The following is a 27,880-nucleotide window of genomic DNA, read 5'->3' on the forward strand; positions in this document are numbered from 1 at the left end:
GATATAATTGAGGAATTGAACTGCAGCAGTACTTGCAGCATGCGCTTTCCGATAGACATTCTATGCAAGTGTATACCGCATGTGGAACATATTGATTTTACAACTACAAAACCCCATTCGGGGCTCTCGTCTGTTTAATACGGTCTTTTGAGATTCAGTGTAGCCTGCGTGTCACAGTGTCATTCATTGAACAAGGGACACGGCGTACAGATGGTTGAGAGATTTTGAGAATGTAAACATAGGATTTCTTCTGTAATTTCAACTTGAATTTTACTCTTAAAAAAATTAAGAAACACGTGCTTAGTGCGTAAGGCTGTGTTTCCGGACTAGATACTGCCTTGATTTGACTAATGTTGGATTATCTATATCACGATTGTCCCTGCGTTCATCAGAATATGTGAATCATTGGATTAATGGTTGTCTGTGCGTCCTCCTCCGTGTACAGCTGCGTGTACGATAGCATCATCACATATAGAGGCTGGATGCAGATGGATTAGCGTTTGTGCTAAGCTATTCGAATACTCTTTAAACTAACCTGAATTCAGAACGGATACATATTCTCGAATAGAGATTGATACATTTCGGAATTATTTGACTGTTTAGATCTTGGATAATTATCCTTATTTTGGTGGTAGGTGATCGGTCCTCGAGATCTCTTTCTTGTCTGGGTTTTCCTTAAATAAAAAAAAAAATTGTCTGATAACTGTCGTAATAATTAGTGGCGTCTGTGTGGGCAGCGTCGTCTTTGTATCATAAATTTTCCTCCATTTTGCAAGCTATTGTTCGATTTTTCATCATTACTATATCTCGTTGACTCACATGTGTTAGATTATGAATTTACACAGTAAGATGATCAGATATATGATCTGGACTGGATTGGTGTATTATATTCCTTTCGATATTCCTCAATAACTCTAGCTAAAGCATAAAATCTTAATGTAGTGGCTTAGTCGTCCTAGGTATATGCTGGAGCTAAAGATTTTCTTCCAGTGATACTCTGTGATATGATAGCCATAGGACGAATTCACTTATATAATCATCTTGATGTCATCTGTTCTTCAATGTGTTGGCCAATATTTCTACAATTCGGTAGCAGAAATTCTGCCTGTTTGATTGTGAAAGACGGTTTGCCTGTATTGGTAGAGAAATTATGGTCAGTAATAGTCTAGCACACTCCAAGTAACAGGCTTATAAATTATTCAGAGTCTGACTTGGAGTGGGTGTTAACCAAGCTATGAGTTATAAAAACAGCGTGAGGTATGATACAAGTATCATGATGTGTCTATAGAATATATTATGAGTTCACGTTCAAAAGCAACTTGTGAGATTATTTATCAGTTTTCTTCACCACTTGGGTCGCAGCTGAAAAGTAGCGTGCACTCGAACAGTGGAGTTGGATTGATATCAGATCATAAACCCAAAATATTAAAACGTTTGTGTGGTCCCATACTCATCTCAACTTGAAGTCCGTTATCATATAATATTCAACATGCTGTCTCCGTCTCTTCACTGAAGGGTTAATACCGTAGACAATCGTCACCAGCTGCCTTCTGGTACACCAACATTTTGACACACCCACCCAACCCCTGCATCCTGTCCCTAAATTGCAGTATTCTCAGAACCACATAGAACTGAAATTACGGCTCAACTCAGGTGCACTTCCATTTATAGAGAAATATAAGAATTCAAAATATCTTGAATTGGTTCTGACTTGGCCCGGAGCTAGGAGTGCGATATTTTTCATCTACTGTATATCTACTGTGTATCATGAGTGACTGTGGTTTCATCCTAACTCTACGATCTCTAATGTCCTTTAATACACGCTGTATGCGTCCCTTCGGATCATAACGTGGACGAAGTCCCGGAAAACCAATATTGCATGTCACAAAACCTTGATAAAATGAAGGAGGACCAGGCATTCATCTTTATGGACACATTTACTATTGTGAGAAATTCCTTAATATGGCCTTTGATATGTTCTAAAAGGTCGCACAGTATGGTTCAACAGTGGGGTGCATGTCTTCATAAATATTTTACAGTGACACATATAATTATATACATCCGAGCCTTGTTCAGAGCCCTCGGGCCTTGGTGATCTTTCCCACATGTTATCACAGACTTATAATATTTTCATACAAGTAGTTGTAGCCTGATATAAGTAAATATAAACACGAGTTTCAATGAGTGGGATGAGATTCCTTACGAGATTATACATACCACGAAACGATTATCTTGTAAGGTAGGGATAGGGAAGCACGGTGGTTGTGCTGTTCGATTCAAAATACAAGAGTAGAGTAGTTCGAACAAATTTGGGCTTTCTCACCAAACATCTCACCAGACATAGTAGTGAAATGTCACCTGTGTGTAACATTGCATAGTAACTGAATATTTGATAGCTGTCCCGGATAAAATTGATCAATGGCTTTTTTCGTACGTAAATACTAATAGTGGATTTTCATTGACAAAACCTGGTACCTCAGACCGTAACATCTGGCAATTTATATAGTTTGCAGGTGGGAAATTTCAAAAAATGAACAATTAGTGTTTGAATGTCCTCTTACAAGACATTTCAACAGACATGTCGGTTGTTTTGATAAATCTATATTTTGTTGGATTAAATTCCTCTATTTAAGTCTAATGGAAATTGAGCATAACTTGAGCATGAAGCATGGGGTACGTAATGCCCCAGCTGAGTGTTGACTGTTCTGTTAAATGACACTCTTGAGGTATTCAGGGTGCCGACCCAAATGTTCTGCTGTGAAATTTTGAGAGTAAGTTTTCCCTCTGAGTACAAAAATGGTTAATTGATAAACTATGCCCAATGAAGATTCATGATCTCGGGGACAGCATATCAATTTTTCAATGCAACTGTGAACAACGCATTCAATTTAACAAAGAGCCATTGTTTGATCTAATGTAGTTATGTCATGAAGCTAATGTTAGCTTCATAGATAAGTTCAATTTCATAATTAGGCAATTTTTTTGAAAAATCCCAAATTCTGCCATATGTGGATGGGGGGGGGGGGGGGGACGGTTAGGTGCAGTGGGAATGGCCTCTCTGAGGCTGATAATGTCACAGCGCATTTTATATTTGCACATCCGGACACTCTCAGTGAGGTTAAACAAATCTCACATCTTGGTTGGGAGATACTGAGATAGACTAGGTAAATATTTTGTCTTTTGAGTGGTACATGAATTAGGAATGAGGTGAATGGTTTGGTGTGAATATTAGTACATACGTCCGATTGTACTGTACACGGGTACATGGACAGAGGGCGGTGGAACAGCATTTTCAAAATACATCTTCCATCTTCTGTAGTTCTTAGAATTCTGCACTTTCCTGACAACACCTGCATATTGGCAGTTATTCAACCATCGCATCTGATCAATCCAAAGAAGAACAATGAAAATTTGTAATTTTCCACAACTTTTGACACAATCTTTGGACCTGGTTTGGCTGATCAAACTTAGTTCTCCCCTTTGGCGTTATTAACAGTCTGATACTGCCATCTAATTTATGCACTAATTCAAGCGACACTGTTTTACAGCTGATTCAATATGGTTGCTGGTTAGTTGTATGAAGCGGAAGTAAAATCGTATGATCCTGAAATTTCCAATTAGCAAATTGAATCGATAATGAATTGTGTTTACATTTTGGTGGGAATTTCATTTAGGAAAGTTTTCACGTGACCATGTCCAGGGTGCAAAGTTTACTCAGAATTGCGGAGGCTGCAGGCATATCATGGGGCACCATCGCATGCACTCCCTTCGCATGTATTTGTATAGATATGAGAGGGGATGCCCGGTCTCCCTGCACCCGAACAAAAGATGGTGTGTAACATTGTCTATTTCTCTTTTCCAGGTTTGGATTAGGCAGTTTCAAGAACCTTTGGAATTACATTGACTTTTGAATATTTCGGAATATTCTTCGGATTACTTCTAACCAAGCTTTGGAGAAAGGTAGGCTTGTTTCCATCACAGGGAAATGGAGATAAAACCATAATTGAAGTTCAACCCATATTTTTTCTCTCTGTCGGAAATCACCATCATGTTCTGCACCACCCTTGTAAGTCGGTTGACAAAAGACTGTTCCTCAAATACCTCGTTGGGATGCCAAAAGACTTCCAACACCCTTGGGACCATAACCCCTCTTTCTGTGGGTGTACCAGGCCATGAACAGGGACACCCTAGACACAGTACAAACATTGCCAGACTGCCATTGTGTAACTGCGCCTGCCCTTTGAATGTAATCAATGGTAATTGTCTTCAAAGGAGCACTTCCTGCTTCTGGCCCGCATGAATGGCCACAGTTACCTTGTTGATTCTTGAGATTGTAGTTTTATTGACTGACAAATATTTTAGATTTTGTCCTGTGGTTTGCTGTAAACGGCTAGAGTCAATATGTGTGGATGGGGAATGACAGTTTGGTGACCATTGCAAATCACTGTGTTTGAAGATCACAGCGCTGTGCTTCTCCATTACGAGATGGAACAATGATTACTATTCAGTAGCCTCAGTACACTCTGGGCTTTGCAACCATTCCTGCTCATGTTACCCTAAACATAATGTACATCGATTTCATTGAGAGCATGACAGATGGAGAACAGGACAATCAAGTTGCCTTGACCAGAATTCGAGCTACAAGTCTTTGGATTGCTTGTCCATTGGTCTTCCCACTTAGCCTTCAAGGTTCTTTGTTTCTCTGCGCTTTGATGACATTCTTGCTACATATGGGCTAGCTTTTGGCAAAGTATGCAAATACTAAAATTGTTGAATATGAAAAACTCGAAAATAACTTACTAATAAGATAGCTTGAGCTTGCACTTGCAACCCCCATCCAAGCCAAAAATCAATGTATATTGGGTGCTATAATGTCTTTTAAGGAAACAGGTGTTAAGCACATCCTGTCTCTGTCATTAAATCATTTACAATGTCACACTTTCCTATCCGATATAACATTCCACTTTGCCAAGTCGTTAAGGGTCCGGTAAAATTGCAAAATATGTGTCATTTGTCCTCAAGTGGTTACGGGGAATTGTGGATTATTTGTCCCATTAGGCCATACTTGTTTGCTCAAGGGACCACCAACTACACAACTTGTTTGCTGCCTTGTAATTTTGGAATCGGAAGCAAATATGCCGTGAAATTAATTGTAATTGGATTGTGTCATATCTAATGAAAGCAGTTCTCTGCACTTGTATGGTTTTTAAAAACATCTATCATCTGGCTTTCTCTGCGTGGGTTTTGAGGAAGCAATATCTGTGATACTTAACAAACCTTAAATGAAACCCTGAGCAAATGTCTTTGGTGGCTTTTGGTGGCTCACCTTCACCTGCTCTGGTTTTGCAATCTGCCTGTGAGGAGGAAATTATGTACTTGCTGGCAGGGGTAAGATGCTGCTACTTGCCCATACAATGTGATGTGCTGCTTTGGCCTAAGCAAAACTAAAATCAACCTGAATGTAAGCATCGTTGGGCCAATAATGATGACTGTTGGAAACTGCTAACAAACATGTGGATAATGCTATTGCCTAAGAACCAACGAGTGGAAGAACCATGTTAAAGCTTCGGAATTTCGATTGCTTCCAATAATTGTCATGATAGGAAATGAGAATGTGAGATTTGCATAAGAGTTAGAATGGTTAAAAGGGCTCAATCATTGATAACTATCCTCTCTGAGATCTCAATTAAGGTCCAGCAGACCTTTCCACAAATCTGTGAAGTTATGCAGATATTACGCAGCTATGATACAACTCAAGAGGTCCAAATCCACTACAGGACATCTCTTGCCGAATACCTTACCCATCAGACCACTTGAATCAGCAGAGACCGGACACAAAATTGGCCAACAATTCCAAAGAAAATTGTCCCTTTTGTGTTGGATAGGCTATAAATACCTAGTTCCCCTGGGACCACCTACAAGTCCCATAGGGGGTCAGAGATGTTACGAGGAAGCTATGCAAATGCAGAGATTGGTGGCAGACCAGGAGATATCAATGCTGTGGTTAGATAATATTGTCTGAAGGGAAATCATAGGTTGAGATTTGGTAGACATGTTGGGTCTATGCAAGATATAGCATGTTTTGATGTGAGTTGGTTATGTCGGAAATTCGAGTGACATGTTAGCGATGAGCTCGTTTCGAGGACAATTGATGTGAAAAGGCTTGAGATTATTGTTGAGCTTCTGCCTCCCCATAAAGAACTTGTTTTCGTGATTAATATATGTGAAGGTGAAGGCTCCCTCATTCGTTTGACACCCCGCGATACAATCCTTGCAACTGCTTGAACTATCATGTTGCCGAGTAGGTCCTCATGTGGAGTCTGTGGAAATGAGGGCAGGCCTATTCGGTGTCTTCCCACCATATCTTTCTTTGAAAAAGTCCTCACTCCCTACAATAGTACTCTGAAAAACGCCGCCGTAAATGCTGTGATGCGTCACCAAACAATAAACTCTTCCGTGTCAATTCTTACTTCCTCTATCTTTCATTTTCTACGGCCATTGACACCAAGTGGTGGAAACAAAAATGTGAATTGTGTGATGTCGGAAGTCACAATTGTCTCCGTCTATCTGAAATCGACAAGCGACAGCCAATCATCTCAGTGAAGTAGCCATCTTTGTTTACAAATCTTGCTTGAACAAGCGTAATTTCCTTTGTGAAATATTAGATTAATTCTCTGGTTGTCGCAGCATTCTTAGTCTGATTATTTTCAGGAATGAAAAAGCATAATCCTCATGATTATTATGTAGAGATGATGTTGCCTGGTGAACTGGGAAGGTTGAGTCTTGGGCTGAATTGGAAAAAAGACATGGAGCCACTTTGCAGGATATCAGATATCTGCTCAGGGTTTTCAATTGCCAGCTTTGATCGCCTGCAAAATGTATTCTGGGCGAACACTTCTGAAAGAAACACTCCCTAATCTTTCTCGGTCTCGAGAGATGTTTCTGCTATAGTGGAAGAAAGAAGCTACCTCTATCCATATTGAGAATTAGGCCATTTTACTTGGGGTTCCCTCCTAGTAAACGATGATGTATTTTTAGTAAACTGTCCATGCTCGAGCCAAGTCCACTGTATTTAGAAGCTGCCAGGATCAGACTATCAACAGTATTGACGACATAGTCGAAACAAGTCTTTGGACTGAGGACTACTCAAAACACTGACCGCGACTTGCAGGAAGACTTGGTTGTCACCCTCGCATTTCATGCTGGCCTCACATAAAGCTACACAGCATCAACATTATCAGTGCACACCAGCCTCAATGCTATTGTATTGATCAATAATGGCGGCGGATCTCTTGGGAGACTGCAATCTCATTTCAAACAACACTGGGAGAGATGAGTCATCATGAGGAGAGCCGGTGATCTTGGTGGCTACGAGAGAGTTATCGATAAAAAACACGCTTAAATTGATGAGGCCGAAAAAGTGCATCAAAATCGTTCGCAAAGAGATGACATTATTTTACCCCTAAGAATTGACATGAGCAGAAACTGGAAGACTTTTGATAAGACGGGAAAAGTCGAACTGACCCAAAGAGAAACCCGGCTGACATGACAAGTTCTGCCTGAACTCTGCCACTTATGACGTGACCTGGCTCAAATAGAGATCATAGATGGCAGGCAGAAAGAGTCTAGCTGGGAGCATGGTTGGCTTCGTAGTTTCGTCATTGAGACGGACCACCGACTGTATCCCAAGCCCCTGCCTATGACTTCCTTCAACCATTGTGCAGTCACCAGTTAGGTTTTACTTGCTGCAATAAGAACACAGATACTAAGATTGCTACAACAACAATAATGTCATTTCCTGTCTAAAAAAATCTTTATGCATTTAACAATTTGTGTACAACCCGTTTGCTCACGACTTCACTTGCCCTTGACCAACTATTTTGCATTGTCTCTCTTCTATGAACTACCGTCCTCTGTTCTTCATGGCGACACAAAGTCCTCACGTCTCGGTTGCAGGTGCTTCGCTGTGGTATTACAGCGCTCTGTGTTATAAAACGTCTACTTAAGTGCTTCAGATCTGCCTTGAGAGTTTGCCGAAATACTTGTGAGAATCATGTGAGAGTGTTCTTTTGTCTGCTGTTTTAGCGCTCTATTATCTGTCAAGTGTATGAGTGAGTTGCAGTAATGAGAACATTGCGAACAGAGCAAACAATAAAGACACGTAGAATGGTTGGCGGCTTCTCCTGACTAAGTTACATGGTTGTGCGCAGACCAAGCAGTTAGTACACAATTGACAGTGGTCCTAATCCTGGCCGAAGCGATTGCAAGCAGACCTTAGCAATTAGTGCACAACGGCTGTTGTCCTAATCCTGAGTGGCCTGAGTGATTACAGGCAGACATACCCATTCGAACGCAAAAACCATTGTCCTAACCACGATTGTCCATACCTGAGTGACTGTAGGCAGAACATAGGAAGTCGTACACATGGAAGTGTTAGCCTGCTAGTCCTGACTGAGGAAAGCGAATGATCGAACGCAGACCACAGCGGTTAGCACAGAGATTACTAGTTGTAGTGGTCCATAGCCTGGATGTGTCACATTATTCTGACTGTCTATGGTTGCTGTAGCATGTAGGCATAGTTCTATGCAGTATAACCTCACCAAATGCAACATTTGACTGACATGACATTCTGTAGCTCTGTCATCAATTCACTTCAGATGAATTGAAAGGACGAGTTCAGACTGACATTACGGTCCTTTGTCCGAGTAGCCATGTTATTATCAAACAGCAATACCAATCTTCAGTCCTCACGATTTAGTGCAGCATTCTCCTGACGATCTTTACGAGAAGCAGAGTGGCAGTATTTTTAAAATCTCAGCGATTTAATTGGCATGATGGCTAGATGCTATATCATATCAGAAGCACAGTGGATGACGATTCTTTAATCCATTCCCTGATGAACTGCCATTTCTAAATTAGCAGGCTCTGATTCTTTGTGGTGTCAACGTCAATCAAAGTGGAAAGATGAATCAAACCAATATGAGTGTTAGATGAAATGGATAGAGTCGCCCTCAAGTTGAGATGGGACGGGATCCATTGGGAAGACAAATGATGCGCTGGTCAAGTTTCGCTGGAGCTTGTACACATTCATGCTATAAGCCAAAGTCCACGGACTCATCATCTGATGGGATGGAACCTAGTGGCAAAGAGTTTGCAGCTGAATCCGCTGAGAGGACAAATGGTGCTCTGGTTAGTTGTGCTTGTACGAGTCCTGGTGGTTAGCTCAAATGGACGGAGTCAATCTGTTCATGAGATGGGGCAGTATGGAGTGGCAAAGAATAGGTAGCTGATATGTTGTGATGTCTCACTTGATTGAGAGGATAAGATGCGCGTGTCGGCTATGCTGGGGCCAGTATGAGTCCTGGTGGTTTGCTGATTCCGTCCATGAGATGAGAAAATATAAGACCGATTGACAACAATTCGCCAGCTGATGTGTTCAATTGAGAGGACGAATCAAAACGAAATCTGCTTGAAAGGCATCTTGATCGTCATTGGTATCACCCCTATTCATTCTGCATAGCATTTGAGATAGCTGCATCTCACCAACTGACAAGGTCAAGGTCATTCATCCAGCCCACCATTGTCCCTCGCCCCTCCTCCAAGGCGGCCATCGTTTTGTATTTTCACGTCTCGCTTTCCGGTTTGACCTCGATCCTTTGGGCGAGATGAACTCTATAATTATCTTGGTTTTTCCGAAGAATAGCAATCCTCTGGTCTAGGTGGTCTTCTTTCTTATCAGTTATTTAATGCTGATGATGTGTCAGGGTTTATGACAAGACAACTGTACCAATTCTTTGACACTGTCGTTTGCTTCAGTGCAAAGATGTCGGCGAACTCTTTACATTAATGTAGACTAGTGAGCACGGCATGTGGATCAGAATCTATCAACTTTGGGTTAGATTTGAATTTGACTCTTCATTCAGCCTTGAATATGTCTTCCCCAAGTGGTGACATTGTTATCATTTCATGTTCCTGTCTTTCCTGTCAAGTCAGTCCCTCACTTATCGTCCTCATGACACTTCAAAGTCAGTCCCTAACTTAACGTCCTCATGACTCTTCAAACTTTCTACCATCATCATCTCTGTTTCAGACACCAAAGATTGTGCAATGGCATGCCCTCCATCTTTCCTAGACCCCTGGATCCACCCTTGTATTTCAAAATGAACTGGCGTTGGTTTATAAAAGATACTCCTTTCAGATTCTGCACAGTACAAGGAGAATTATAGTGCAGGTCTCGAGAAAGTTTTACTCAGAGAAATATCTCCATAGTAATGTGATACTGGACTTACAAAGCTATTTGCTCTTCTTTTATGTTAAGTTCTGGATCTAATAAGTCTCATTTCCCCATTCCCCCTACTTAGACATGCAGATTCTGCTAAATTAGTTTTTCCACACTGATGACGAGTCATTGTTTCCTTGGTGAAGCACTCCCTGAGGGCACAAATGTCATTTCTGCAGCTAACAAGGTCATCACTAGCTAACCTAGGGGGATATATGATATTTCATAGTTTGAGATAGTAATAAATGTGGCTTGTAAGGCACTGTTGTCATCGATTACAGATTGAGAAGAGTGAAAAGAGTGAAAAGAGGGGATGAGAAAAAAAAGTCCAATTTTTTTTCTCGTGAGGTGAATATGGTCGAGTAAAACATCGGATAAAGTGATGTAAAATGACAGAATGACAGGAATGGTGTGTTATGTGTATTTCTCAGTCATTTCGTCAAGTGTCCTGCATAATCTAAAGGGGACATTTCTCCACATTAGTTGATGCAGATAGCGCAGTATCTGCCTTATTTCCCTCAAGAGTCTATGTTTACAATGGTGGGTCTCATATTTGACGACTTAACAGTCTTTTGTTGATGTGTGTTTGGATGTATTGCTGAGAAAAAATATCGTCGATTGTGGGTTGTTTTGTATTTGGTAGATCAATCATAATCCATCATGGAAAAATAATATTTGTGCAACCAAAAGTTGGCAAAGTTAATATAGAAGTGATGTTTCATGATGGTGTCACTTTTAGCCACAACATTAAAGGAGGAGCGTGTTAAAAGAATGGCGGGCCTTCCCTAATAAAGTACTTTACGTAAGTTCAAGACCAGCCTCTAAAACAAAGAATCGAACTCATCTAGCAGGACTCAAGTGTCTCATCAGGGACACCAAGGGGGTTGCATCTTCGGTAAAACAGTTAAGAAAATCAACTACTGGTGGAGACAGAAAAGTTGGCTCGTCTTTGACCAGAGCATTTCAGCGCGTCAAAGCATTGATTTTGCAAAACCCGAGTCTGCCGGAAGAAGTGACACATACGTTTATGTGTAGGTTCTGACTGCTTTGAGCGTGATTTGTTTGTTCTTTGAGCCCATTGATCGAGCTGGTAGGAATATGTTGATACTCCTGAGAGATTTCGATGCGAGAACCTTGGTCTCTTTGGAATTGGTCATCGGTGATGTTTAAGGAGATTAGTTTCAGAGATATTCCTCAAGCTTGAATGTAGTCTTGCATCACTGTATACCGTGAAATGTTCATCAAGCTAAACGTTGGTAAATTTGCTAAATCTTTAAAAAGCGTTTGACTAAATGACACGTTTGCTGCCAGAATCATTGGTTGGTGCATTTGAAATGAATCGCTCGCATCTTTTCTCTAATATGACACGTATGTATGATGTTATAGTGTACGCCCTTGTTAAACAAGAGATTATCGCATGATGGGGTTGTTCTAAAGTATGGAATTACAAAACAGTATCGGCAAAATCTCGTTGACTTCCATTTCCTTGGATTACTCATCTTTCGGCATTTCTTTTATCCCAGCTATTGATAAACGATAGTGCTTTTTAAGAACTCGGGAAAAAGAATTGCGCTGCGTTTAAATATTTATGTTCTGTGGAATTGTATCAAGTGTTGGCTCTTGAGCGTGGAGGTCCTACATTACGCTGTGATGTTGTCGTTGTTCTTGGAAGCGTGATACTGTCATGAATGTTTTGATCGAGTTGAATTTATATTACGGGGTCCTTTATAATGTTAATGATGGATCGGTAATATTTTGGGAAGGTTGTAGATATCCTTCATCTCCCAAATATCAAGCTCAGGCATTACATTCAAAGAAACGTCGATATGAACGACATGTTTATGGCTGCCCCTGTCAAATGAAACTGAGATATGAGCATCAGTTCATAGATTTTACTATAAGTGGCCATTGCGACCATAGTTTGAAATCGAATGCCACCTGATCAGACAGTTTCTCAATATACGCATGGTTTTAATACTAGCAAAGCGGGAAATTGTTTTGCATCTTTAAAACTTGAAAAATAGCTGCGTTCTCCTATAATCACTACAGGGTGTCATGTTCATCCCCTGATTATGTATCTCATGAATTCACTTTGCCAATATTGTAAAAGGGCAAATTTTAAAGGCCCCTTTGAAACTGAAAATGGTGCAGCTGGCAGAAAAGACACCATTCTGTCAAGCTTGTACGTGAAATGAAAAACTGAAAAATATGTTCATTGACAATAAAGGCTTCATGGCATAGTCGGTAAGACGGCAAGGATCAAGTGGTGAAGTCCCGAGTTCGAACCCACTCGACGAACATTTTTCATTTTTTCTTTACACGTGAGCTAAAGTGCAGTTGGTCGTTTGATGGTCGGGCGTTTGTGTTTTTAAATTGGCCGTTAGGGTTTCTATGCATGCATATCAGCTTTAAGGGATTTATTGATAAAAAATATCTTTAACGGTTCTAAAGCTTTGTGTGAATAATTCCATCTGACCACAACCTTCTTCAGGGTGTCGGATATCCAGCACCATTAGTTTGCTTTCCATAAGACAATGGTAGCACTGATGCTCATTAATATCGATAATAATTAGCAAAGTAATTAGTGGATGAGGAATGAAAAGAAATGATGAGTCATGCAACAAAAATGTGCCTTTTGTTCATGTGGTGTATTTGTTGCTGGATTCTTGTTGGATGCAGTGTGGGGGAGTCATTGTATCATGATGTTTCATTGATGAGTAGCAAAGTCAGCTATTTCCAATATAAAGCCATGAACCAGGTGTCAGCCTCACAGAGAAAACGTTTAAGTACAAAGTATCGAATCTCTCATTGATCGAACAAAAACTAAATGCAGCATACACTCCACACGACAGCAATGCACAGCCATCTTGATTGAAAACGATCAAGGCTTCAGACCACTTCACGCGCAGTGAACGTGAGTCAGCGTGGCGACACGAGGAGCCGTGCTGACGGCATGACGGACACCCCGGAGGGAAACTCGAGTTTGTTTCACTCAAGCTTGGACAAATATCAAAATATATTTGATACGAAAGTGTGTGCTAATGCTCCTCCCATTGAACGTGGAAGGTGTATCACCTTTTTTGTTCATTTGTTACATTGAATTGTACATGGGTTGAGGTCTTGTTATGTTGACTCGGAACATATTCCATTCTTAATGAAATTGCAAGTGGTTATAGTGGAATCACCGGTCCATGTGCTTGTTAGGATACTGGGATGTGATATTTTGAATTATATATCTAGTGGTTTCGAGTGCACGTTAGCGCTCATGCAAGAGACAAGTGGGTAGATATTAGCTATGGTTTTGAGAAGTTTACGTGATGACTAGGCATAATGTAGGGTCTTACAATTAGTGTAGAGCATCTGCATTTGTTCCTTATTTGCACCAACTGTCCATGGTCTATTTGTGTACATGTAGGCCTACTTGTATCGGGATAGCCTTGTTAAGGTGCATATTTGTCCCTAAAATACATATTTCTAAATAGTTGTGAAGTTTCTCGGTCACCAACTTAACGTGCGCACTGGCCTCTCTTAAAAATTCGGCCTATGTTTGGTCAGTGCTCATCTATTTTTCCTGTCTTTCTGCTTCTGATGTAGTGAGAGCTTGATATGTGCATGTTTTGTAGACTTGTGGCATTATTCCCTGATCTTGACCTTAAACGGGACACTTGTTGGCAAAGGTATTAGGATTGTTGGATTAAAGTCAAGTAATAGCTAAGATCTTAAGGTAGGAACGGCCATTGGGCCAAGTCAAGTTTGCTCTAGGTAAATAAAGTATTTGTGTTGTATTTGAGTACTTTGAAGATAAGTTGAAGATTTGACTGTGGGCCATGTTAGTATGTGTGCATAACGATGTGCATGATATTGAATTTTGAAAAACTTGTCATTGAGGAATACGCACGTGTGACTGACTTGGAGAGCATTTGTAAGGTAACTACTATGACTATTTAGTCCTCAGTGATCCATGATATGTTATGATGGATGTGTGCTGAATGCTTCCAATTATTTTTGTAGGCAAATCAATCTTGAGGTTCACCAGCCTCGGATCTTCGAACCCTGCATTTCAATGCCTGTATATTCAGCATATGTGTAGTTGCAGCTGCAGCCTATATAAGGCACAGATGTTGTACGCGGCGCGTGTTCCTTACAACTAACGCTTTCAGTAAAATAACATTTCGTTTTTCTGACGCCGAGTATTTTTTGTGGATCCATATAACACATTTCGTTTGATGATAATACCATATCATGACAGTGTACGTCCCTGCACCTAAAGTTCAGCTTCCAGACAAAAGCGATAAACTCACAAAACGACAAAGAGGTGTGCAGTATTTTTTTACTGTCCCATGTCGCATGTGGTACAACGGATAAAGAACAGAGGCAATAAATCATCTTCGAGGCCCGCATCCAAATGTGTCGTTCCAACTATGATATTTGCGGATAGAAAATACTGAATTAGCATACCAATCTTCATTATGCTACCACGAAACAGTTGTTGTGTTTGTGCAATATGTGTGTTTAGAAAGTGGGCAATTGTGGAAAAAAAGAGATTTTAAATCGAAGGATGATGTACATGGTTAACACATGAACAAAGTGTCGTTACAAAATGAATGAAGTTAGCGTTACATCTAATAGTGTTACAACATGCATTACTATTAGATGATGCTACGATGATTGATTGAACTAGGACAACTTGATGTTCAGTTTTAGACTTATTAATGATTACAGCTGTGTTTTTTTGTGTAAATTGACATTCATCTATGGTCGTGCTTTTCACCATATTTAGTGTATGCTAAGTAAATTATGAAGCAGATATAAAAAAAGAAATTTGATATAAACCCGCCAGCTGCCACTTATAAAAGGAGGCTGGAAGAAGGTAAATAGGACTGTTTGTCAGGGATAATTTGAAATGAAATATGATGTGCCTGTTCCTGCCTGTGTGACCATGGCCCAGTTGCTCAACCGGCGTTAGGGACAAATGCCAGTGATAGCTCAACTAAGCGTTATCTCCTTTGGTAAATTTCATTGACAAGTAGCAGCCATAGGACATAGTGACAACGTTACCGCTAACGACGGGCCTGGCCATCTCTGCAGTAACTACGCGATGTGGGTCTGCATCTCCAAGACGCAGCGAAGGCTAAGTGGGGGAAGTTACAGAAAACACAATAATTCCAGAGTTGTGAAACATCATTCAACTAGACTTAAAACCATAAACTGTGAAATTTTCGCGAACATTTTATAATTAAATTTTTAAAAAGAGCAAACACTTTAACTGACAACAGTGATTAGCAAATATAGTCTGTTCTGATGTTATTCTCCTCATCCAGACTCGTGCACTTGACATCCACCTGTTATAGCGAAAACCTGACCAATATATCACCATAAAAACATTCACGCAACCGCATTGACCAGAAACATTTAGTTATATAACACTATATAAGTATGCTTCACGCACAATATCAAACTTTTGCATTAATAATAACCAATTAAATAATTTACACCAATTAATACAGTTCTGCAAACAGCACTTTTCGCCATTGTGCGCGATATTGGCAAACTGTTCCGCAATGTAGGCGTAGGTCAGTCTGTATGTCAATATGTATTGTTTTCTTACAACAGCTTGACAAGTGGTGAAAGAACCTGGTTTATCCAGGATTGAGTGGGTCTGGATAGCTTGACAGGTGTCTGAAAGGAGAAGGAAGAAATGATCTGAAGTATTTATTCAGAAATAATTGTGATGTTGTTGATATAGGTTGTATCGAAATAAATTCAATGGTCCAAGATTTTCCATTCGGCATCTTCGTTGAGTTGGGAAATATTCTTGATATATCAAGGTCAAAATAAAACTTGTCCAAATGTTTTCACCATCAAGTTCACAGAAACAACTTTTACTTATCACGGGTCATAATGCTTTAATAAGCATCAAGACCAGCCATTCTGCATGTCTCCAACAACACACAATAGACAGAATAAGAAATAAGAAGTATAAAGCAGACATGACGGAGTAGAAAAAATGTGACTCTTTGACATCAAAGTCAGGTCATTTGGACACTCCATCCATCATATCTAGGTTAGAGAGGATTATTGACCCATAGAATCCCGGAGGTGCCCATCATGCATGCGACTGTCATCTGGTGTTCCGATGGGCAAATTTGTTATATTGTAGTCTTATCCAGCTGGTGCGGAGGTCCAGAAATGAACAATGTGCGCTGACCTTGGGATCGTATTCCTCTCAGGTCATTCGAAGCTATGTTAGCGAGATCTGGATGAGACACCATTCAGAGCCTGTGAAAGATGTAAAAGTTTTTAGAAAGCAAAAAGATAAGCTGGTTGATCTTGCACTTCTAAGCATGGCCGAGTCTGGTGGTACTTTTATGTCTTAAGTAGTCTGTGAGAGATTAGACACGCTCCAAATAACTGAACAAGCGACATCTTAGGACATAGTGGCTTTGAAAACTATACTGAGTGATCTGTAATGCAATACATGACGAACTGGTGACCCTGGAGGAAAGCGACACCATCAGAGATATTTGCCCTCTCGATCACAAGAAGATGTATACTGACCAGGCGACGAAGCATGCATGGTAGGATCTATCTCTTTGATCTATTTGATATGGAATGGACTTGAGCCTGTGTTGTTAACTAAAATGAGTACAAACCAAGAATGGTGTAGAATCGCGCCTCAGAGTTGACTTCTCACCATTCTTATGGCATGGATATCCCAACCAGCTCCAACCTGATTGGGCAGACTAATATCAAAAGTGCAAATATGATAACTGGTCAGCCACTCCATTCTTTTCATATACGAAAAGACTAATGCATTATAGATTACTAAGATCCTTTGGGGATGTCCAGTGTGCCACAAAGCTGTCAACCAATCTCTCCCTCTCGATAGATTTCCGTTACTGGGTCCGATTTCCGTGTGTCCTCCGGCGTGGTGAAATGGACATTGGGTCTTGGCTAATGTATCATCTTAGTTATCGGATAATGGATCAGGGGAGACGACAGGGGTCACGATCGATTACTGTCAGGGTCAGGTCTTTGAGGAGGTATTGGAGACCGAGAGTGGGCACCATTAGGAGGTGGATCCAGGGGTCTTAGAATATGATTTTGCCATTGGGAATTGTAAATATGGATCAGCCTGATCACCCTAAGATGGTGGGGTGGGCGAAGGAGGGAAGTAAGGGAAACAGGTGTAAGGTATTTGAAGACAGTTGTGGAATACATCGCAGGAACTAAAATCATTTGTGCTGCGCGTTGAATGGACATTCTGACTTCCAGTCTGGTACTCCTCGACCCATGACCACTATTCCGGTACTATCATTTCTAGGTGGTTAAGCAATCACCATAAATGGATGGCTTTTGTCAGTTACATTATTTCCGCGACTGGCCAGATCACATGGGTGGCCAGTCTGACGTTGCCTGATTGCCAAGCATATCCTGTTAGAGCTCTGACATATAAATTATTCATGCTATGTTGAATGTAAGCAACGTTCACATAAGAGAAAATAACAGAAATAGACGCGGATAATGAACATCATAATGTGTCCTGGCAGCCATTAGCCATCACGACCTGAGGCACTATCTTATACTCTCTGCAATACTACAAAAACGATTAGGAAGAAAACCAACCACTACTGTCTCCTCCTCCATTAGTAGCACTCTCTGGATATTAATCATTCTATCCCCAAGGGGGATAAGGCATAGATGTAGACATTCATCATACGAGTGTCTCCACTTGGATGTCTTCAGTCCTTATAATCTATTGAATGGGTGCACTCAAAACAATAGCTTATGTCTTCAGGCGCCAGAATAAGATATACCAAATGTGTTTCTTGTAAAGAGAGTGTGTAGAAAGCGATTTTGTAAGACACTTTATAACACGGCTTCAGTGCAGCTAGCAAAAAATGCACGCCTCTTATCCACTTTTGAATCGAGTGAGCGATTGTCTCTGCGATACTGAAGTTATCGATATGTGTGTGCCTGTGGTGTTGTTATTAGCCATGTCCGTCTTTGTCGAATCACACTTCACAGTTTAATGTGAAATCAAAGTTAACAGGAATAGCAACACTGAACAAATATTTGCTACGAAGTTATTGGGCACATACAGAACACAGTCCAGAGACAGTGTCTACATTTGGTGGGACGGGAGCAATAGGAACCCCCTTCTGTTTGTGTATCTCTGTATTCTTGTACTATAACGGTTACTGCATTTGATATGAGGATAAGAATCAGACACAGGAGGATTTAGTTCGTATTCACTGCTCTCTAAATGAGCAAAATGTTCTGTTTTTCTCATCGATCAACTTGTCTCATACCAAGTGACATAGACTAAGCTTTTAGTTCGTAGTCTAGAGCCACACGTCTCTCTTAGTACTGTTTTATATCGACCCTGCACTAAACAATCCTAATGTATCATCCTGTGATCTGATACGATTATTCCGGGGATGCAGTCAGACAGGATCGCGAAGAATAATACTGCCATGATACGAACATGATCCCACGGTGGGATGATGCCCATGATGTTTGAAATGGATATCATTGTATCTTAAAGTACACAGGGGGACCATCTTAGGCAAGATACCCAAAAAAGGGGGCAGCTTAAACTGAAGGAAGTTAATCATGGTATTTGTTTGTATCCAATAGTCCCAACACTGACGAACATTGACCAAGCTCAACATCTATCTATGGCATTGACGAACTCAACATTACTCTTGAATTTGCTTCGACAGTACCCTATATTCCTTTCGCTGACTGCAGACACCCGTCCCTCTGACACATTTTAAACTCAATTCCGGGCTGCTGAGCTTTATCATATCCTGCCAATGCCAACCTATCCTCGCTGCTTCTCCTGGCCCCTCCCACAGAATGCTAACATCTGTATCTGAGAGTTCAAACACTGACCACAATGGTCATGTCCCTTATGCTGTCCACTTCACATACCAGACACCACAACATGAGAATGATGGTCATCCAAGTGAAAGAGTCCACTGAATTCTCAATACATCTGTCTAGTTCTCAACCCGTTGTCATATTTCTGCCACCCTTGATCAGAAATCCTTTGTTCCCTGGTTAATTTGCATGACCCTATTGGTATGAATATTTGCAGTGGTCGTTGTCACGACATCTAATTTGACGGTCAAAGAGACAGCGTATTTGCTTTTTGAAGAATTTCCCTCAAGAAACACTTACCGTGATGTCCAAGTAATTAGTTGCTTGCAGTGTGCAACATCTACGTCATCTACTTATAGCCAAGTTTTGAGAACCAAGTCCACATCCTGGTACATAGCTCCTCTTGTGAAGGACAAGGATATCAAGGACTGAAATCTGCTCTGGAGACTTTTCAGAATGTAGCTCAGCCTGAACATGACAAATGCATCACCAACGTTGTGTATGGTATAAAGCAAGATTCATGTGGAGAAAACTACTTCGCCTTGTCAATGGATTGTGATACCTGCCATAGACCTTCACAGTGCTTATCTTGAGAACGGAGACTTTGACATATTCGTTCAACCAATGCAACATTTCCTAAGTTCAGCATCATCATGTGACTCTGAGGAACACGCACACGTGGGTTCCACCGCAGCTGCTCGTTGGTGTAAATGATTGGCAATGACTATACATTTAGATGATGCTAAGTCCATTGTGTCGAGATTGTGGTTGGAACTGGTTATCATGTGATCAAAGGAGCAATTGGGAGGCTGGCCTTGGAGAAAGAGAAAAACAACTTAATCAGAGGAAGATTTAAAAGAAACAGTCTGATTTTGCACCTCTGAGGGCACGCCTTGCTGTGTCGGGAACTACGGGATAAAGACTATCTGTCCCTTGTGGATCCCAAAGTTGTTGTCTGGTTTGCAGTTCGTACAAGTCATCTCAGTCTCAGACTTGAATTCTTCGTATCCCTACACAATTCGCTGAAACCATGTGGTAAATCTTCTAGCCATCTCATCAGATGACGTATCAAGGCTCACACAGGGTTCAACCGAAATCTGATTTGCACTCTGAATATCTCTGATTCAATTTTATCCATCACTGCGAATATTTAACTTGATTAAAGTAGCCACATTCTACTCTGCTTCGTCGTCAATCGAATGAAGTTAGCAATGCAAACATCTCGTCTGCCATAAATATTCTTCACGGACATTAATTTCTGCCGACAAACAAAGCATGAGGCAAGTTTCGTCATCTTGCGCACCAGCAGACAAAGGCCAGAGAAATTATCCTGATAATTCTTATCCGAAAGTGTTACATCTTATACGCATAATGCATTCAGTAGCATGGATGTATACTTTCACTCTCGCAAGAGTGATTTATTACATCTTCTGCATAATTTTCTCATTTTCCAAAAATGGTGAGTCATCGTAATCTAGCTCGCTCTCAGGTGGACGATTATTGTAGTCGCTCCCGTGACAACCGCTTTGTCAGTTTCAGGACCCCATACGTCTTTGTCAATTTCAAAGCCTTTTCCGATATATTGTGCAATGAAGTCATTGTCCAATCAGAGATGATTAAAGTTAAAGACGGGGATTTTACTTTCACAATCACCGAGAAGAAAAGAATGATTTATCTCCATTGCCTTTGCGCGATATTTTTCATCTTGCTTGATTGATTGATTGGACTATAGCGGATGAAGTCAATCGAGGTATTATCAGCAATTTTTCATCTTGGTGTCATCGTAGTTTCACCATTTTTAGGTGGCGACTTGCGTTCTGTACAATATTTCAGAATTGGGTTGAAGTACATTGCATGACCAGGCGCTAACGAAATGAATTGCATTCAAATTTAGACTTGAGGAGTTCCTTCCAAAATGATTTTGAAAGGGAAGTGTAAACATTCCCAAGACAGCAGGGCAGAAGGCATAACATCTATGTTGGGTGGGCTCGGCTAAGAAGTCCAGGAACCTCTTGTCTCTAGATATTCAAAAGCAAGACTTCTATACGATGTATCTTGAAAATCTTGGGTGACTTTATATCACCACCAACCCAGCTGCAAATAGTGCCTTAAGCAGAGTAACGCTCCGAACAAATTGCATCGCCCTGAGCACGAGTGTAATTTGTAGGTTCATTGTAAGAACCTGTTAAGCCTTATTAGCTTGAATTATATGTTATTTGGATAACTGAAGAATGACAATGACATCACAACATGTAATGCTCTTCTTGTATTTAATTGGCCGATTTAATGACGTTCAGAGTGACAAACTTCCGTCATCTTACGGTCTATTTAACTTAAATGGTTACTTGCAGTAATTTTCTCACCTCCAATCTCTGAAGCTGCTCTGACCTCACATTATTGCGATCAGTCATAAAGGAAACCAGCAGGATGTGGAAGAAAGGAGCTGGCCAACTTTGGGGGATACTAAAGAAAAAATTATCCCAACTGAATTCAAATTAGTCTTAATTGACATTTTATCTTTCCGCAGTTGGATACCACACATAGAGTGACTCATTTCAGTTGGATTTATTGGAGTGGAAACTTCAATCCAATTTGAAACCAAAATGTATTATTTGTGGAAGAAAAAACTGTCAAGAAACTGCCTATCAATAGGGATGATGTGTTGAGAGGGACCCGACTTGACTGCCTCGTAATCAAAAAAGTCTCAAAAGTCTTCCTCTTCCTTGTCACTTTTTAACAAGATGCTCAATCGTTTTCAAAATCGTATAAACTTTCACCTATCGTTTTTCAACCTCCGGACTTTCAATTCTGAATATCAGAAAGGGGGATATGATCCCAGGTGAAAAGTCCACAATTTTCACCCATTTAACGTCAATCTGAAGTGGGTATTATCTTGGGGGCTTGGGTTGGCTTTGTTATGTGGCAAGTCATGACATCCCTTCGGGAACATCTGTGGGTGGGGGTGGGAGATCCGCAGCACTGAGCAGGTTTTGACAGGCTGAGGCCAAACGAAATGAGTCCTAAGGAAGTCAATCCGTGATGAAATCCAGACGCCGTGTATCAAGAAGTAGTGTCGGAAGTGGGAGGTCATTTTCGGACCAATTTACCAAAATCCATTGTGAATTTCTATGCATATTCATTGTCCTAGTTTACCTCTCAATTCCACAACAAGAAGACTCACGAGACAGGCCATTCGTTATCATATTCATGCCTTCCTGAGACGAGGACTAGGCCAATCCACTGCATCTAGAGTGTAACAACTAGGAAAGTGTTAGCAGTATCTTGAGAACATCAAGCATTCTCCTTACCCTTGTGAGAGTTGGCTCTGTCTTTGGTAGTTCAATCCATTCAATTCAATTGAAGAAATGAAGTACCATGCAGAGTTTGACGTGCATTGTATTGTGCATTGTGTTGATGTCTAAGATGTACGCAGTGAGCAGGCCATAACGACTCTTGGGGGCACATGGTGACTCAAGTGGGAATTGTGCGTTGATTTCGTGGGTTTCAATGTATTAAAACGTGATACGGCATTACTGCGTGCTTGGGCTTGTTGTGGCATGGGTGCAGGTGTGAGCACCTTTTACAGGAGCAGAATGGATTTAATGAAGCATGAATGAGGAGATATTTGGCCTCTGGGTGATATGAGAGGAGGTCGTGCTCTCCAACTCATTAGACAGTCCATGATACTTTGATAGAATTTATTCAAATGTCGAGACAGTCGGCGAGAATGGTGATATAGCAATGGTTTCTGGTATGAAGAATTATGTTGATAAAGATAATGTGCCCAACAGAACTTGTGTAGGTGCAATCGTTTTGCGATGATTTCTGACGCTACAGAATCCGCCCTGCGGATTGAAGGGAGTTGATTCTAACGATTGAGAGCAGCTTTGTAGATTGCTTGGTCAGTTCAATCAACATGATCAACGGCACGGCTCCATCAGAACGTAGTGTGCAAGTTACAGTGTGCGGTGGCGATATATCTCTCGAACTTTTCAACCGTCTTTTCAACATTCAGGTATCAAAATAAGTGTGAATGACCAGACAACGTTTGATGGGTCAAAAGTGCTATTCAACTTCGAATGCGTAGGCCTTTGTGGTGTAAATGGCCATGACTTTGAGAGTAAACTTGATATCCCATATTTATGATATTGTATGGGAAGGCTGGTTTCGATTCACGGTCTTTTGTTAGTTGAGAAATCTTTGTCTCACTATGTCTACCTCATGTTGAGATTTGATGCATATTTTGACCATGTTTACAACCAGGCCTAGGGGTCAGATATCACCCTACGTAGGTATGATTTAGCGATGCGTTGACATGTAGGTTCGCGTATGAAAGATGCAGTCAAACTGGACGAGATAACTATGAAATATAATTGGAACTCCGGAGTATAAATCAGCAGTAATTTGTGAATAGGCTATTTTGTGCAGCAGTAGGAAGTTTTAGAGGTGTCGAGATCTCAACATGTTGGATTGAGTGTTCTATAAGTATAAAACCGTCAAACCTCTTCGTCAGCATGTTTTGCTCGAAGGCTGTATGGCGTTTTATTGACATGACCGTGCCTTAACGGTCCAAAAGGTCTCAATGGGCATTTTCTGATAGTACTAGGTTCATGTATTTCATGATCTCTGCCAAATATCTTTCGAACTTTTCTCAAAAGAGTCGAGCCTTAATGGGTTAAGATAGGGAAAGAATTGAAACACCAATAGCAGTCATCAAAGCGTGAACCCTCTTACATATCAAATTATCATTCAGTCCCGAGGCAACGGAAGCATCGGTGGAAAGGGGAAGGGTCGTAAAGTCAACCGTTCGTCTAGACAGGGCCAGGGGCATCAAGGGGTTGCTAAGGGATGCTGCCCTTTGTGATAAAGATGCGTCAAACCACGCGAGAATAGGTTTAAATGATAACAATATCTCACACTAGCCATCTGTAGCAGGGTCACGGTGTTATAATTGATGTTGCATTATAATGAGGCATCCTAGTGGGCCTAAATTGTTCGATGGCCCTTCGGGCCTGCAGCATGCATTGAGGTGATGAGAAACCCTGCAACTGAAGTAAACAGGCTTGGAGAAAAGGTGAGCAGTCATGACGTATCAAGTCCATCGGGCCAGAAAAAAAAAACCAAGATCACATGAACTGCTATCGCAGATTGGATATAACATTGACCATTGCGACCTTGTTATTTGAAATCGAATGCCATTTTATGACACAGTCCCTCAATACATGTATGGTTTGAATACTAGCAAAGCGAGAAATAGTTTTGCATCTTTAAAACTCGAAAGATAGCTGCTTGGTTCTATAATCATCACAGGATGTCATGTTCATCTCCTGATTATGTATCTTATAACAACACTTTATCAGTATTGTAAAAGGGCAATTTTTTAGGCCTCTTTGAAACTGAAAATGGTACAGATGGCACAAAAGACGCCATTCTGTCAAACATGTATACGCGAAGTGAAATCCGAAAAAAAAGTATCATTTACAACAACGGCTTCATGGCTTAGTGGGTTAGACGGCAAGGACCACGTGGCGAGGGTTCCGGGTTCGACCCCGCTCGAGGAATGTTTTTTATTTTTTTACGGGAAGTACAGGCTGCCATTTCGTGTCACCAGACCTAGTCCACGATTGGTAGCGGACGTCACAGCCTGTGCCTAATCGGAGAGAGAAATCTGGTCGGCAGAGAAGATATTCTTCAATCTGCTTGGAGAATGGATGTGATGAATCGTTACGAGAGTGATATCTTCTGGTGGTGCCATCTCTCGTATTCTCAGGAAGACATTGTGATCAGCTGTCTCTCGTTTTGGTTGTTTGGGTGTCTTATAGATTAAAATGTGATGTGAATTGTTCTGGCTAATGTCTTAACATGTACTTGCTATGGCGGTACGCTGTGATATCTAAGGGGCCTTATTCAAGGGCAACATCCTGACAGCTTAGGAGACAGCTCAACGGACCAGCTGATTAGTTTACCCAGATGATGTTGTCATTGGCTTCTGCGGATGAAATTTTCACACCAGACAGCCGGAGACCATGATATTTGACTTCTATAAATGTACCATCTAACAAAAAAACCTGATAATCATGCCACCAGACATTCTGGGGTTAATAAACACAGTATTGCCGGCTAATTTATTTGATATATCGCCTTTATCACAGGCATACGAGGTGGAATCACGTCCACATTTTGCCGTAACCCTGTGTAATCAGTGTGACATATGGGTAGACATGTATTGCCACGGAGACCAATCAGGTAATTTCATTATTTAGCGCAATTTTCTTAATCGCTGCGATGATTTTGATCCTGATTTAGAGATCATGGCCCAATCATGAAATGGAGAAATGATTGGGGCAATTTTCTAGTCGCTTTCTGCATATGAATATCATGTGTGATTGGGTCTTGTAAATAACAAAATTGGGTATCACAGCACGATGTTTTCTTTCTTTTTTGCTTAAATGTCTGTCTGGTACTGGTAGCAGGCTTGTTCACGACGAACAGGAAGGCCTAAAGTGCCAGTGTTTTGATCACAGACTGAGTGGAATCAAAATGGCGAATGCCTTGATGTCCAAGGACAATAGCAAAGATACATCAAAAGTTTGTAGTTGATAAAACCCAAATATTTGAACTGCTATTTGGTGTTAAGAAAGAAGAAGTTGACATAACGAAGAACAAGAAAGCCTGAAGCACCAATGAATCGTAGAATTAGTGGAATCAAAGTTGTGGCAGATAGACACTGCACCTCAAGACCAATGCTCACAAAGTCAAAGATAAAACAAAAGCTTGTAATTGAAGGAATCCAAATTGGAACTGCTAACTGGTGTCGAGACAGCAGAAGTTGACAGATCGTGCTTGCTTAGCGTAAATGTGCAGATTATAGCCGTTAAGTTCTTTCTCGAGGAAAAGTCAACATCAGTTTCCTAGTGGCAATAACCTCCTTTCAAATATTACCTTCTGTTCGAACCCATACATGTTCCTAACGACATTGAGACGGTGATCTGCATCTAAATGCAGCGATTAAGACATCCTGTGAGCATGCGTACGTCAGGAGTAAATCATATTTAATGAAGATGTGGAAGGCATAATTATGTTATTCTACCATTACAGGGATTTCTTGGTTATTGTATATTAATTTATAAAACGATTTATCATGAGATCTCAAGAATCGATGATTCAGAATAGTATTATGTGTATTTTAGGTTCCACATTGATGACTTTGTCAATGGGTGGAGCCATGTTTTAAAAACCACTAGTCCTGATCCCCGATAAGCAATTTTGGCTGAATCCGCCACATTCCACTTTTCATAAGTATACTGCTAAAATGAAGGTTAATACTGAATCCGAAAGGCAATTCCTCAAAATTAAAGGGCTCTTCACCCCTTTCATGAATTATCAATATTTGACTGCCATCCAGTAATACCGATATCTGCACTAGCTATTTGATTTACACTTAAGAACCTAGGTGTCTCTAGTGGTAGGTCATCTGGCTTCTTCTTGGAGGCGACTGCTGAGAGGTGTCTTGTTTGCAATGACTCTTGTGATCTTCCAATAAACAATTTCAAATTTTGTGATTTTGATGCACTTATCATTGGATTCTTGGATTTGTTGATATTGATGACTTCAGGAAGCGTTCAGTGGGATACTTCTAAGTTTTTGTTGCTTTAAGGTTCGTATTTTTTTTAAATATTTAGACAAATTCTGACCCAAACTCCTTTTTGTCTATCAAAGTGAGGTCGGATATAACGAACAACGGCGCAATGTTTGGCTTTCCCAGGGTCTTAAAATTCATTTTCCTCTTTTATATTTCTCTTGAGATGCCGGTATCCGATGATATTTGATTAATTGTTCTCATTAATCAATTCTTTAGAATGCATTCTAAGAATCTCTCACACGTCTGATGATTTAGTTGGCTTTCATGTTACCATATCTTACCCTAGTCATGTGTCGGCTATATTTCCTCTCCATATCCTGTTCATCCTGTCCGAAGGCTTGTAGCTCTGAGATTTAAAGGTACATTACCCAAAAGAGAAACTTTTGGAATTTGAAGGTGATTTGGAAGAGGGGTGTATATCCTGCCCCGATTTTCCGGACGATTTTCCCCTCTTTGCATATCAGATTGGAAAGTTATATTGTACTGTATTGTGTATTCCAACAATTGGAGTTACGGTGGGTTAAAGCTGAACTGATACCAAAATACAATCGGCAGGTAAAATGACAGGGGAGATGGGGGCACCTGGCTACAGCAACTCTCACATGTGTTACTAATGTTCCAGCCGAGACCTTATGACCCAGCCCATCCATACTCGTACACCAATGTAGCTTAGGTAAAGAGAAAACCATGCATTGCGTTGTTTGCTTTCAACACTGTGGCTTCAAACACAAATTGTTGAAAGGCAAGTTGTCTTATCTTTCTGTGAGCTTTCCCCCATCTTACCTCACCAAGTCCGAAACCCCGATCTCGCCTGGTAGTATTATATTGTGACCAATGGCATGGCACACGATCATCTGTTCTCTCGGTGCCTGCATCCTGCCCCAGTAAGGCTTTAATGCTAAAATGTACTTTATTTTAGAAGGCACTCTCTGTATTTAACTACCAATATCCTGACAACCTCGACCAGTGCTGCCCTTCGTCTACTTTTATGATAAACGGCAAATATAGGTTTGGATGAGAGGCTGAGAGGCTGAACCCTTCACTGAAATGAAAAAAGACTGAGGTAAAATAAT

General features: G+C 40.7%; 1 protein-coding gene across 10 annotated transcripts in view; it reads left to right on the top strand.

Annotated features, from left to right (window-relative positions):
• The first annotated feature begins 200 nt into the window (after nt 1-200).
• LOC135502335 (roundabout homolog 2-like) overlaps nt 201-27,880 on the top strand; it is a 135,359-nt gene continuing 107,679 nt past the window's right edge. For 9 of the 10 annotated variants that reach the window (XM_064795086.1, XM_064795094.1, XM_064795095.1 and 6 more), the window contains exons 1-2: nt 201-631; nt 3,863-3,960. The gene's annotated coding sequence lies outside the window, so the exon portion shown is untranslated. Of the gene's footprint in view, nt 632-3,862; nt 3,961-26,698; nt 26,823-27,880 lie in introns of those variants that run through there. The other variant, XM_064795087.1, reaches the window with a different exon arrangement.

The sequence above is a fragment of the Lineus longissimus genome, chromosome 18 (assembly GCF_910592395.1).
Source record: "Lineus longissimus chromosome 18, tnLinLong1.2, whole genome shotgun sequence".
NCBI lineage: Eukaryota > Metazoa > Nemertea > Pilidiophora > Heteronemertea > Lineidae > Lineus > Lineus longissimus.